General features: G+C 36.6%; 1 pseudogene; it reads right to left on the minus strand.

Annotated features, from left to right (window-relative positions):
* Nucleotides 1–240: 240 nt before the first annotated feature.
* On the minus strand, nucleotides 241–3,062 carry LOC132842120 (uncharacterized; annotated as a pseudogene).
* Between the last annotated feature and the right edge of the window lie 11,624 nt (nucleotides 3,063–14,686).

Genomic DNA, 14,686 nt, shown 5'->3' on the forward strand with positions numbered 1-14,686 from the left:
GCGTGCTGACGTATGAGTCGTTGTACGTGCAGGTAAAGTATGTGCAGGAAGTTGTGTAATAAGTTGTAAAGTATGGTGTTCAAAACCTCATGAACGCTAACTAATAAAAGCAGGAAAAGTTTCATATTTTAATGAATGCCTGCATTATTCTGATGGACCCATTTGCAGGAGACTGGAGATTCATCTGAGAGTGTATAGTCCCTCTTACAATAGCTTAACAAGTGTTACAACAAAGTATTATTAGTGGAGAACTTTATTAATCCCCAAGGGGAATCCACTTTTAACAGCTGCTTGAATGCACTTTATCTCTTCTGGAGCAGCAGCAGGGAGAATGACGAGTAACTCTTTATCAACCTTCTCCAGTTTTGCAAGACACTTCTCTTCAAACTCCTTCTTGTTCTTTTGGACAAGGACTAAGATGGCTTTCTGAGCCCCATCACAGACGGTCCGTAACTGATCAACCTCAAACTGAAACTCTGGCTTTTCCTTGTCCATCAGTTTTCCCAGAGAGCTGACACGATCCATGAGGTACTTGGTGGACACCTCAGTGTAGGTTGTAGAGATCATGTTCACAAGGTTGGCGAAATTAGTGGCTTGAAAGGCTTGATTGTAGAGCAGATCTTTGGAGAAGAGCTTTGCATTGTACAGTAGGAAAGCTTCTGTGTCTTCTCAGATGTAGAAACAAAATCTTTAAGGGTTCTGGTCAGACTGGTTTTCACAATGTTGGACACCATCTGAAAGAAGTGCACCATCTTCTCCCACTGCTCCTTCACTCTCCCCATGGCATCCATACCCTTAACCAACATTTGTATAGTTGTGTTAAAGTCTATCTCTTTGATCTCACACTTCCTCATGGTGATCAGGATGTCAGTCAGCTCCTTTTGGTTCTTCTCCATGTTCTCTACACTCTTCTCATACATCTCTCTGGTCTTGTCCAGTTGAGTGCGGCTCTGCTCTATGCGGAACCTGGCATTATCTGATGCCCTTTGTGAAGCTTTCACTTTCCCAGGTTTACTTTCTTCTTTATACATCATCAGTGGTTTTGGAGTCAGAGCAGGAGAATTTGTGACAGATTTACTTTTGCTGTCAAAACTGCGAGCTGATTCATTCAGGTTTCTGATCAGTTTAATCAACTCATTTGTTTTGGCTTCTTCACATTTCTGTTCTGGTGCATACTTTGCTAGTTCTTCACAGATCTCGATGCCTTTGGTACAGATGTTTTGAGCTTCCTCTTTTGCTGTGCAGTTTTGGCATTCTTTTAAACTCTCTCTGATTCGTTTGAACTGATCTGCCTGAAAATTTGTCTTTGTAGTTTTGTTTTTGATCATACAAATCTTTCCAGTTAATTGTGTTTTCAATCACAAACTCTTGAATTTTCTCTGTGCATTTCAGGATTTCTGCAGATTTACTGTAAATAGTAATTTCATCAAAGCTATCAACTTCAGGTTCTGGATTTTTAGACACATTTTTTTCAGGAACATTCTGTGTCTCACTTTTAGATCCAATGGATACTATTCCATTAATAAGAGTTGTGACGCCCTCAGATATGCCATCAACGAAATCCATTCCTATCATTTCCCATCCACTGGGCAGTGAATCCATTGCTTTGCTGTAACTTTCATGGGCTTCGTTCAGTTGCTTTTCCATGTCCTTAACTGCTTTCTCTGAGCGTTTAGCTGCATCTTCTGATGACTGTTTTCTCAGCTTGGCTTCCTCCAGTTTGATCTTGATAGCGTCCAGCTCCTCTCCATAAAAGTGCTCAGCATTTACACATGCTTCCAGCAGTTCATGGATAATGTTGATGACATCAGTGAACCATTTTTCTGTTGAAATTGCCAGCTGAAGACAGTCATCTGCAACAACACGGATGTTTTCCAGCTGTTCATCGAGGTGAGCTTCAACAACCTCATCACTGCCTTGGAACAGGATCTTCACAGCCATCTTCATGTAATCAGGAACTGCCATGGTGTAAAGTCTAATCTGATCCATGTTCTTATGGGCCTCGTTAAAAGCCCACCAGCCTGAGTTACACACCTGCTTGAGGCAGGCACGAAATGACTCTGGGTATCTGATGAACTTGTAGCCATCTTTAGGTGGGTTCTTGTTGATGGAGAAATCTGTATTGGAGGAGATGAAGACCAGCTCTCCCAGGATGGCTATGGAGAGAGGAGCAGGAGTCAGATACTCCTCCCAGTTGGCTGCATCACAAGCTTGGTTTGGTTCCTCATCTCCTCAGCTGTGGTGAGGCTTTGTTTTCTTTGAAATTTGCAAATCCATGGCTTCTTTCTTCCTACTAAAAACAAAAAGAAAATAAATTAATAATGAGATCACCATGGCTGCCTCTTGTTATTTCTCTTGTAACTCACACATTGTTTCATTTAACAAACTTTACTACAACATCCTTTTACTGTATTTGTTTATGTTTAGTGGTTTTTAATGCTTTTAAATATGACACAGAATCATACTTTTTTTAATACTTTATCCTTATTTGAAGAAAACTTTGAAATGCTACAGAATATTTATTTTTCTGTGTATCTCTGTTCAAAACAAAAGAAACAGCATGTTATTGTGATGTTCTACTTATAGTTTTTCTCTGAGGCACAGATGGCTGCAAGTCGTTGGTTGTTCTCCTTTATCTGATTGATGAGTCTTGGCAGGTCATTGCGATAGAGGAGCTCATTCCCTGTGATCTTCTCTATGGCCTTCATCACATCTTCCATCACCTTCATCACAGGCTCTTGGAGGATGGATCTGCGAGTCAGACCATCAGCCACACTGACCCTCCCACTCAGGACACCCAGAAGATTGACAGCTCCTCTCACTTTCCCCTGGAATTGACCTACAGACTGACTCTGCTTCTTCACTTTCTCGATTCCTTCACGTATCTGTTTCAGCTGGTCATTTTTCTGACTGATGTCACGTTCGGTCTGGGAAATCTTAGACACGTAGTGAGATATTTTAATTTCATAGTTTCTCACTTCATTCTCAGACTTTCTCACCTCCTCTTGAGCCACTTGGACAGCTTTATTTGCTTGATCCAGTTCAACTGCACCACCAATCATCATGGCACGACCTGAACAGTGAAGAAACAAACTATAGAGTCAGAACAGACACTTGCATGAAGGTTATGATGATGAAACAGTTAGTGGATTAATTTTTGTTTTGGTTGAATAATTTTTATGCAATTGTATTTAAAAGATAATAAATTATGAATTATTTCTGTGAATTCTGGAATTCAACTCACTCCAAAAGCTGATTCATCTGAAACAGGAAGTAAACATGTTAAAGGGAAAAACTCAAACCTGATCATAAGATCATCATAAAAATCTCCTTCAGTGTCTCTAGTCATCTGTCATCTGTCATCTGTTGATTTTATTAATAAAAGAATGATTTTATTAATAAAAGTCCTCTACAGATCAAAAGTGTTATAAATAAAAACAAGTTCAGTCCTTGATACTAAAATACTATTTTAGTTAAACATGAGATTGTTCTGTTTTTCTTCTTTATTTCATGTCAGTCATTTTATTTTTATATTTTACAAATTTGAATGAAATCCTCATGTTATTACATATTTAAACATTTTAATACATATTAAAAAAAAAAGCAGCACCTTTAAAAGCAGCCTGAAACATGATTACCTTGTCACATGGTCTCCTGAAGATAAATCTGTAATCAGTGTGAGAAAGTTTAACTCTGTTGTTCTTTCTCTTCTAGATCACCACAGTCACTTGTGAGATTTATAAGATGAGCTTCTTTTATAAGTGCATCAGAAGTGGGTGGGTGAAAAAGGGAGGGCAGATTACACATAAATATACAGGGGCTTTCAGTCTTGATGCAGTGCACCATTTGGATCACAGAGCAGACAGAGACCTCCACACCTTCACTGAAGACTATCAGCATATCCAGGTGGGACGAGACTGTTCTCAACAATTACTTTTAAAGTTGTGTCACACTGCACACATTTATTTTTTTTTAAAATACAGTTCAAAGTTTTGGGTCTTTCCCCAAAGACTGTGCACTGACTTAATCCAACTGACTTTCAAATCTGTATGTGGAAGCTGCCTATACTTGAACTCAAAATCATTCACTTTTTCCAGTCAAACTGAGTGACTCATAGCTTTTGTTGTTCACTGATTTGCAATGTCTTTCTGATATGAACCATCTACGTAGTTCATATAAATTGTTATTTAAAATCTACTAAAGTCACCTCTGATGTAGTTGTAATTGTAGCATTGCTCACTGAAGGAGTGTGAAAGCTGGGATTCTGGGGTAATTTCCTTTTTACAGGAGATTTTAGCTAGAAGGCTATAAAACAGATCTGGTATTCATAAAGATTCTAAAATCACTCAGAGACAATTATAATAAATGCAATAGCTGCAGAATATATATATGTGACGGAGCAGTAAATGGAAGGAAAGCACAATATGCAAACCTAAATATGTAAATGACAGACTACGCCACCCTGGGACTTTCACCCAGGGAAATATGAATCACCTCACTATACGATAAGGAGCACAAATCCGTTCTACCAATTAATAAATGAGCAGGAGACATGGGTACAAAAATAGAATTTAGTTTATTGACAACCCATAAAATAAAGTTTCAGGATAAACAAAAAAAGGAAAATCAAAAGCTCATGCAGGGCTGCAGCTGATCGGCACAAGACAGGCTGAAACAGAAGTAGGTTTAAATATTCACACCATGCATGTGCTCAATCACAACACACTCACTCAGTGCTCAGTGAAATTTCTGTCGGTGGTCACAGCACACGGTACACAGAAACACTCAAAGAGAGGGAAAGTCAGGCCTCTCGGCCGTTTGGTCTACAGCTCCTGCAGAGAGTACACAAAAAACAAATACATGTTAAAATTGACAATGCTCAAACCAAGAAAACCAAATAAAAAAAAAAAAAAAAAAAAAAAAAAGGAGTAAAGGATTACAAAAACCCAGGAGGAAGTATAAACCAATCCAAGAAAATATATAAATTAGATTTCAAGACAGAGCAATTAAATAAAGTAACAAAAGAATAACCAATTACCACACTGACTTCAGCAAAAAGGCTTCCTACCTCAAGGTAGGACTTAAAGTACAGTAACAGTGTCAGAGAGAGAAGGTAACAGTGTGGCTATAAATCAAGAAACAAAACCGAAACCAAAAATAAACAGTTACAAGAGAGCAATTTAGCGAGGAGCAAAAGCAATTTAACACAAATTAACACGGAACAAAGCAGCGTTGTGCCGGGAACAATGCAGCATCAACTGCACATACAGCAGGCATTCCCCAGAACCTAACAGAAATTACGCACATTAAGTAAGTGCAATTTAAAAAAAATAAATAAATAAATTCTAAAATTCTAAAACCCACAGAAAACTTAAATAAAATGCTAGTGCATACCGGAGAAACATAGCCGTCCGCCACACCAAATCACAGATACAGTACTGGTTCAGTAATAAACTGGATACGGATGAACATCGGGTGACGAAATAACGCTGACTGGGGGAAATAAAGCAATTAACACAACACCCCCGGCATTTAAACTAGCGTCCCACGTAAAAATAGATAAAACAAACTCACATACCTGGGGGTAGACAGTCTGTCACAGAGTTTGTTTTTGACCCTTTTCTTTCCGTTGCGAAACACTACAATAAAGCATACGTGCGGCATTAGCCTATTGTACGACCACAACAAAACAGCGTAGCCATGCTGCTAACAGCCTCTTACCACTTAAGTAAAGTTGGCTCTATATTCACAGATTCGAGTTTCCCGAATCAAAAGCTCCTGACCTACAGGTTGTTACTACACAAATCACACCTTTTTTATCGTAGTAATGTAGAGAAAGAGCTACAACCCAATTTTCCTGAAAATCAGCTTTCCTCTGCGGTGGAAAAAATAAACAAGTCTCTATGAGCACACGACTGAGAAACAGATTCCAAGGGACCGTCTATAAAGTGCAAAACCCGTAAAGCGAATACTAAAAAAAAAAAAAGTTAATAGCTTCACTGTAATACACTGTACTGTCACCAAACTCATAACACACATCACTGATGTGCTGATAGATGTACTACAACATTTATTTGGGAGAAAAGTGTTTTTGTTTATTTTTATTGCTTGCGTTATGAACAATATACAATAATATACATTTCACTTTTATGTACACTTCAAACATAGAGTTAAGAGCTATTACAGATATCGTTAAATGCTATGGTCTCTGTACTTGCTTTAGCTCAATACCATGGGATATGTCCGCTCGGTATTTGTTTGTCTGTCATCCCAAGGCATTTTATGTGGAACCATTTTGTGCAGGTTCCACATTGAATCTATAAGGGGGAAATTATATTATATATATATATATATATATATATATAATGTTTACTTTATAAATCCTGTAATGCATAAAAATATTGAAAAGGTTAATCACTTTAACTTTATCCATAGATAACCTCAACCTTCAGATTATCCACTACAATGTATACTGTACAATTTTAAAACAATTGAAGTATAAATCTCACCCAAACAGCAGCCACAGCTTTTGGTAGGTCCTTGTTTCCAGGAGCAGAAATCTGAATTTGGAACTGGAAAACACAACTCCACGGAAACCGGATGTGAAGCGACGCCACCCACCGGACAGATGTGGGGCGATGTCACAGGACACCGAAAAAACAAAACAAAACTCGGGCTGGTGACATGGCCCGCAACCAGGAAGTAGAGCGGCGCCCCCCGCGGAAAAGCCGGAAGCGGAGCGGCGTCCCCCACCGGAAAAATGCGGACCGATGTCACCGAAACCCGCAAAGTCCAGGGAAAAAAAATCCAATTAAAAAAAAAAAAAAAAAAAAAAAAATGCTCCCAAGCGGCCGGTCCAAGCTTCAGCTGCCCTGCTGGGTCCCAATGGACCCAAATGCAGGACAGCTTAACAAAAACAGGGGTTTAATAAACAAAAGAAACACGAAACAGGACACAGACAAAACCAGACATGAAGACAATAGGATTCCGCGCTGCACGAGGCAACACGGCTCAATTAAATAATACAAATAATCATTAAACATAAGGGACAGGTGTGCAGAGGCGGGGCGGAAAAGACAAGGGCGGGGCAGACACGTGAACATGGAACATAAACAAAAAGCACATGGCCAAAGTCCAGGCAGAGTCCTGACAGTAGGTGTCCAAATAAATGTGGGTTTCAATGTATATATAGTATATACAATATATACACAGACTCTCACACACAACCTGTTAGGTTTGCAAAAAGTATATAGAAATTTCAAATACAATAATACCTGATCCTTTTAGAATGACTTCAGCCATGTCTCTTCTTTGCTTATTAAGTGATTCTTGTGACGGGTCAATTTCAAACATTTGTGGAATGTTTGGGAATTCTTTCACTGTCCTCTTGGCCATCTGTACGGATAGCATAACACATCTCTTATACAGTAAAAATACAGTGCATGTTGTCACATCTATCTTTATTTTAATATGTTTCTCAGAATTACCTCCATTACAAAGACTCCACAGTTGGTGGCATCTTTTTGATAGGTGTGGACAATCTTTCCAGGCTTCCACCTGATGTCCACCCAGTCCTCCTTTCCAAGTCGGTTTCTACGCATCTTGAAATACTCTCTAAAATATAAAATGATAGTGATTTATCATTTACTTTTACCTCATTAATATATTTCACCTATTTACCATAATTTATCTTTTATTACCCAAATTTGTAACAGGCCTTTTCTGAGTCCTTCCATTCGTTTGACCCTTGCATGGGGTCAACCACAAAAATTTGGCTCGAAAGGGCATGAAGATACTGGTGGGAACAAAAATTACATATCATTAAACCATTTCAGTAGTGTCAATACATATAAATGAACATTTTTCTATAAAACTTTAAAGCCACAGTTGAGTTGATTAAATAAAAATGAATATTTTTATATACTGTAGACTGATGTCCTTGAAATGCACATGACATGCCATGCAAAAATTCTGATAGTAATAATAATGATAATAATATAAAAAATTCAGACGAGATGTTAGGCACACAATATTACACAATTAGCTGTATACTCACCACAAACTTCCAGTGTACATTTGCTATATTGACAAATCTAATGGCTCCATCATAATCATTAAAGGTGACCTGATACAATGTGTGGAAATAAAAAAAAAAAAAAACAATTGTATTTTGTATACAGAAGCAATAGAGACATTAAAGGTTAAATACAATATTTTTAAGTGTGATATCAAGGACTATAATAACAGTAAAATAACACACAGTTCAAACCCATACATATACAAACCATAATACGATATTAAAGTGACCAAAAATAATTATACCAAAAATTATACAAACCATAATACGATATTAAAGTGACCAAAAATAATGGCAGTCGAATGAATTGTGATTACTAAAACTTGTGGTTTTTTTGTACTTAATATAAATGTTTTAATTGGTTTACAGTCCCAATTAATTTGTCTTTTGTACGGCTCTGTGAGATGTTTGTGGTGTAGAAACATGTGTTTGGAATTCCTGTCAGTTGTTTGTCATTGTTAGAGATGTTTAATAGCAAATGTGATTAATCAGGATTAATGTTTTGACAACATCAAAAAAACAGAGATTCTTACATTTCTTAACCCTTGCCTGGCCACTTGTTCTCTTGATTTGTGTAAAATTACACCTATGGAGTAGTGATTCAGGTGGTATAGCCGTCCAGCAGTATTTGTAGAATTGAGGATGGCTCCAATGTAGCATTCTATTGCCTAAAAAATATTGTAAAGAAAATTAGTGATTCAAAAATGGCATGTATCATAGAGGCTACAGTTAAGTCTGGCTTGACTACTGGTTTTCTTTTTAAAAAAATGAGTAATACATTAACAAATTAAATAATTAATGTGTGGTTTTAATGAGAAACTTGCCTCGCCCACGATGAGTTCATCAGGCCTCAAAGTCTGTAAGTCTCTGTGCCGCAGAGTAAAATTCTGGCTCCGTTCCTGCTCCACAACAGCAACTACAATTTCAGTAGGTTTGCATGTCCAAAGGGCATCAACCTACAAGGATATGAGGATATGAGGTATTTACTTCACAATGTTGGAGATCAAAAATTCCATATTAAATCAATTTAAAATGTTTTAATGAGCTACTTTGACAGCACATTCTACTGTCCTTGTACAGACAGCTGACATTTCATTTGGTGATAATTAAAAAAATTTTAATTTGTGTCGTTTTTTTTTTTTAAAGATGGACTGTGTCCTGGGGTGAACACAACTTAAGTGCCATTGCTAAACATTTCACAATTTAATACAGTTTGTGTACCTTTACAGTGCTATAGGTGGCTTTAGGCTATACAAATTACAATAATTTGATTTAAATTATTTGAGAGATCTTACCTCTGTGGCAGTATCAGGCATTTTATGTGTGAGGTCAGTACTGCTGTTATTCACATCTTTGCTTTTTTTCTTGATTGCCTTTGTTTTTTTTGGAACTGGAACAATGAGTGGAGGAGTGTAAAAGTTGGACTTTGTATTTTGAGGCTTTGAACCATCTCTCTTTGCCCAACCTTCCTGAGCTTGAGTTAGGTCTTTTCTTTGGATGGGTCTAAGTAGCAGCCATTCTGAGAAGTTATGAGCCATAATGTGTTCTACTGTATGTACCTCCCCTGTAAAGAGGCATACATTTTCCTGACAAATGCTCCTGGCCTCAGACATCTTTGTTTTTTCAGTATTGACTGTTTGACGATTCCGAACCATCGCTCAACATGGCAATTTGTTTCCTTTGTTTTACATGGCACAGAGCTGTCACCTTCATTGCCATCTGCATACCTTTTCAAATCCCCCAACAGAAGTCCACTCCAAAGTGGAAAAATGCCAAGATAGTTTCCAAAAAGGACATCAACAATGCCTGGGCAGAAGTATGCATTTTCTTTATTGTTTGTAGTCTCCTCTTTTTCAAGCTGTTCCTGTACCTCCTTCAATACCTTCTTGAATTCATATGTGAAGGGAGATCTGCCGACAATAGTGCGGGCATTTGTTCTGTCCTCCTCATCTTCTTCCTGAGTTAAGGGACTGTTATGTAAATTGTCCTCTAAATCCTCTAGGTCTGGAATCTTGCCTTGTTTTATTAAGTCCTGCATTGCCTTCAGATTATGCATGACAGTAATGGTGTCGTGCTTCCCAATTAACACAGTGCACAGTGAGCGGAAGATTTTGAGTGCTGTGGTCATTGAGGTAGTGTTTTGCAACCTGGCAAATGCAAATGTTGCAAATTCTTTCAAACCTTTGTCTGTGGTTTTTCTCCCAAATGCCTCAGAGACAGCTTTGAGCACATGTGCAGAACATATGTGTAGCACTGTAAATGCTCTGATATCCTTCCATGTGTACAGTTTTGAACAAATGTCAAAAGCCCTGTCCAAGTAGTTGACAATGCTCTCCCTGTTAAAGGACAGAAGAACACTTTGGAGCAGTGCCCAGCTATAATCTGTTTCTACCTGTTGCACTCTTAGTTTTGTGTATTGAGAGAGTTTTCGGATGAACTGCATTATCCAGAATGTGATTTGTGGTATAGAGTGTTCATTTGTCAGCATCTCACAGACAGGGAGGGGAGGAGCATTCTGACCACATCCAGGAAGAGTGAGAGAGTAGTAAAGTACTCTTTTGGTCTGACCAGGTACTTTTGATGCAACATTTCCTGTAGCATCAAGGTATAGTGTCAGTGGGGTCTTCCTTCTGAGGTGTTGCACCAGTATGCTTACTCCTGTTTCCGTGTACAAATGTACACTGAAGGGGTCCACTTGAAAGTTCTGTATGTACCCAGGCATTTTTTGAAATTTGGTGTCACATTCCTTCATGATATTTTGAGTGAGGTACATCTCCATGAACATGTCATCATGAATTCTTCTGCACTTTCTAAACTCTGAACTAATCACTTTTAGAACATTTTTGTTCAGACTTCGTGTTATGTTTCCAGAAATTAGCTCAGGAATGGGTGTTTTTTTAAGTTTACTGTAGAAGAATTGGCTAACTCCTTTGTGTAGGGCTCCTGCAATTCTCCCTCTTCTTGTGGTTGTTGCTGGTCTGAATTTTCGTTCACTTTTTTTGTGTGCAATATGTCCTCGTTGTAGCACAGAGATCTTAACTGGGTTGTTTCCCACTGGCTCCTTTTTCCTTCTAAAAAAGTATTTTGCACTGCAGGAAGAAAATGTACAAACTGCTGTAATATTCAAATATGGACTATAAATTTTCCGGCTGTGAGGCGTTTTAATGTGCTGGCGCTTGAAGGAAAGGGTACAACAGGGATTTTTCTTTCTGAAACTGTTGTACAATACATGGTTGTCTCAGTTGTGTAGAACTGTGCAGTGGAACAACTGTTTGCCATTTCTTTCTGTCGACTGTAATTATGAAACTTTTTGAACACACTGGCAACTTTCTCCACTGTTTTTTGTTCCATCTTTTTCCATGTTCAGTTTGGACGCTACTCTGCAATGACACATTCTCTTGTTTAACTTCTCCATCACTTTGACCTGATAGTACCTCAACATCTGTGATGGCTTCCTCCACTTGAACTATATTCTGCAATGAAGAACAGAATGTGTCATCTTCTGCAACATGCCTTTCTTCGTCATTGTTGTCTGTCTTGAACACTGATGGCTCCTCAGTTTTACAATCAGTTGCTTTATTGTTCATCACCTGAGGATCATTTGTCTGTTGTTCAGTAACCAAGTCCCTTACTCCATTTCGGTTTGTGGTCCACATCATCCATAGCCAATGACGGTTTTTCTTATGATCTTGACCAAACAGACTCTGAGAGAGTTCAGACCAGATTTTTGAAGAGTAACCTGTATCTGAAATAAAGGAATAAGAGATCAGACAAATCTTCAAACCTTTTTTCAAGATACATTCAGTTTGTGCAATAAAATCTTTTTGCAATAAGAGAAGTCGGCACTACATACGTAAAGCCACAGTTCACACTTTAAACAAACACTTAAAACAAATTAATTAGGGCTGTCCATCAATTAAAATTATTCATCAGATTGATTATATTTCTTGTTATTTCATTAATGTTGATAACTCACAAGGAAGTAAACTTATACATTGCATTATTGTTGCACACAATACCATTTAGTTACTAGAGACAATTCTCTTAAGTTAATATCAAATGTTATAATGATAAATCATAATTGTTCATACATAGGGTGACCATATGCCCCCCTTTTTTATACATATACATGTATGTGTATTAATCAATACACTAAGAGAAAAAAAAATCGTCATTCATTTTGTAAATCCAGTTATTAATTTATATTTTGAAATTGTATTTTCAACATGACATTCCTGTATTTAATTATGAATGCATTCATTGATTTTTTTTTTAAATGCTCTAATTGTGTTTTATATTTTCTTTATTGTATTGATGATTTCTATTGATGGTTTATTATCACATTTATTAAGTAATTATAAAATTTCTTAAAATAGCTGAATTAGTTTTATTTATTTATAGATTAATACATCAAATAGCAAATTAACACCCTTTAAATGCCTATTTTTATTGTTCAAGCACTTAATGGAATGCATTGTTACTATTTACGAGACTTTTCTGCACTTAAATAGTTGCAGATGTCAGTCACTCATCATTAACATGTTAACAGCCTGCAAATGACATTAAAAAACATTCCCTTTAAATATAACATTCACACTCTCTAATGAATTGATTAATTGCATCATTTTATTTTTGTATTATTTAATCAAACTAAATTAACACTAGATGGACTGCCCCATATGAATAGGCAACATATATCGAGCACATTGTGTTTTAAATTCACAAATCAATATCCCTAATATCCCTCAGTCTGAACAGCTATATAGGAATAATTACTAACTAAACCATAGGCTACAGTTAAAATATTATTATTAAAAGCAAAACAAAACATACGTACATGTAGGCCTAACAATGGGACTTGACCAGAAGATACAATGTCAGACGACTCTCCCGATCGTAGTTTTTACAGACTAAAACATGATGGCATCTATAGACTTCACCGGCTTATATGGAGCAACATGCATGTCTGCATGCATAATTAACAGGTTAAATGTAAGTTGCTGAATGGCTACTGACTTAGTCACACCCTGCAACCATAATTTGATTGGTTTAAAGGCAGTAGCCACAAGACAACCATGCACAATTGTGTTGTTTTTTTAAATCCAGAAAAAAAAATTTGTCTTCACACTTTTGTATGTATGAAGAAATTACACAGAATCAACATTATATTAGTGAAACGTATGCATTCTAAAAAATTACATTTTACATTTTGGACAGTAACTTGATCTTCGTCTCCAACCAATAAGCAAGTGTGGGGAGTATCTGAATGTAAGCTAGTTCAAAACTGAAATTTGAAAGCTGTATTTAATTTCAGTTTTACATTTTTTTATATCATTTTAATGGGGTGGTAATCCAGTAAGATCCACATTACTAAAGGGATTAATTTTAATGTAATTTATTTCATTTAAACATTATGTAGTCTGTAACAGGCAATTAATGTAAACAGCAGTTGGTGATTTTCAAACTCAGGCAGTCTGCTGAAACATTCTAATATACATTTCTGCTTATAAGTTTCATAGCCCTGTCAGAATAGGCAAAACTCATAAACATTGAACATTTATTTTTATTTTGGACAGTCATGAATAAACTATTTCACATAATAGAGAAAAAAAATCAAAATACAAAATTGTCCCTTGTTTGTTCTGAATATTTACACTGCCCTCTGTTATTCTGAAAAATCCTCCAGGTTCTGCCGATTCTCAGATTTTCCAGTATTTTCTTCTGTCCAGCAGTGACTATGATTTTGAGATCCATCTTTTCACAAAGAGCAAAATTAAGGGACACTAAATACTACAAAAATGTAAAACATTTACAGATTCTTTCTAAGGAAAGAATTCAAAATATTTAGATTAAGTTACAACACTGCAAAACTGGTGTAAGATAATGAAACACGTTACAAATAGCTATTTAAAGCATATATTTTGTTATCTGTAGTAAAAAGCAGTTTTAAATGTTCCTGCATTTTATAGACAATATGACCTCTTGAGGTCATATTTTTTTGGAATTTCTCTGATTTCTCAGTCTAAAGGCTTTTGCTTTTGTTCCCAGACTCTTCTCTTTTGCATGCTCCTAATAAAATCTTGAAAGAACAGTTGTAGTGTCTTTCTTTAGAAACTACATTCTTATTAAAGTACTTACAACAACCAGTTGTATTGTCTTGCTTTAATAAAGTTATCTTAAACACTTTTACAAAAACATAGTTGTTTTGTCTTTCTTAACCCTGTAACGCCCATTGTTGCAGAATTACAACATCACTTTTAACAATTTATTAAAAAGGCCTGCAAATGTTTTTTCTCAAGACCACATTTACATAGTTAATGGGTTCTATTGTTTGACCTCACAATGCTAATGGATAGAAGAAGTGTTTATAGGTCCGGTAATCTGGCCATGAATTCACTCTACCTGCAAACTTCGTGTCAAGCTCATCTCCTTTTTTTTGCATGACTGGATATGTCAAGATTCAAGTAAATCCAAATCCTTAAATTATTTTTGTGTTTATTACAATGTATAGAGTTTAGAGTTATGTTATGTTAAGTCCATGTTGTAATTCTACAACATTGGGCCAGAGTGGTAGTAAAAATAGCCTGTGCACCTTAAAAGGACCTTGGT

The sequence above is a fragment of the Tachysurus vachellii genome, chromosome 3 (assembly GCF_030014155.1).
Source record: "Tachysurus vachellii isolate PV-2020 chromosome 3, HZAU_Pvac_v1, whole genome shotgun sequence".
Lineage (NCBI taxonomy): Eukaryota > Metazoa > Chordata > Actinopteri > Siluriformes > Bagridae > Tachysurus > Tachysurus vachellii.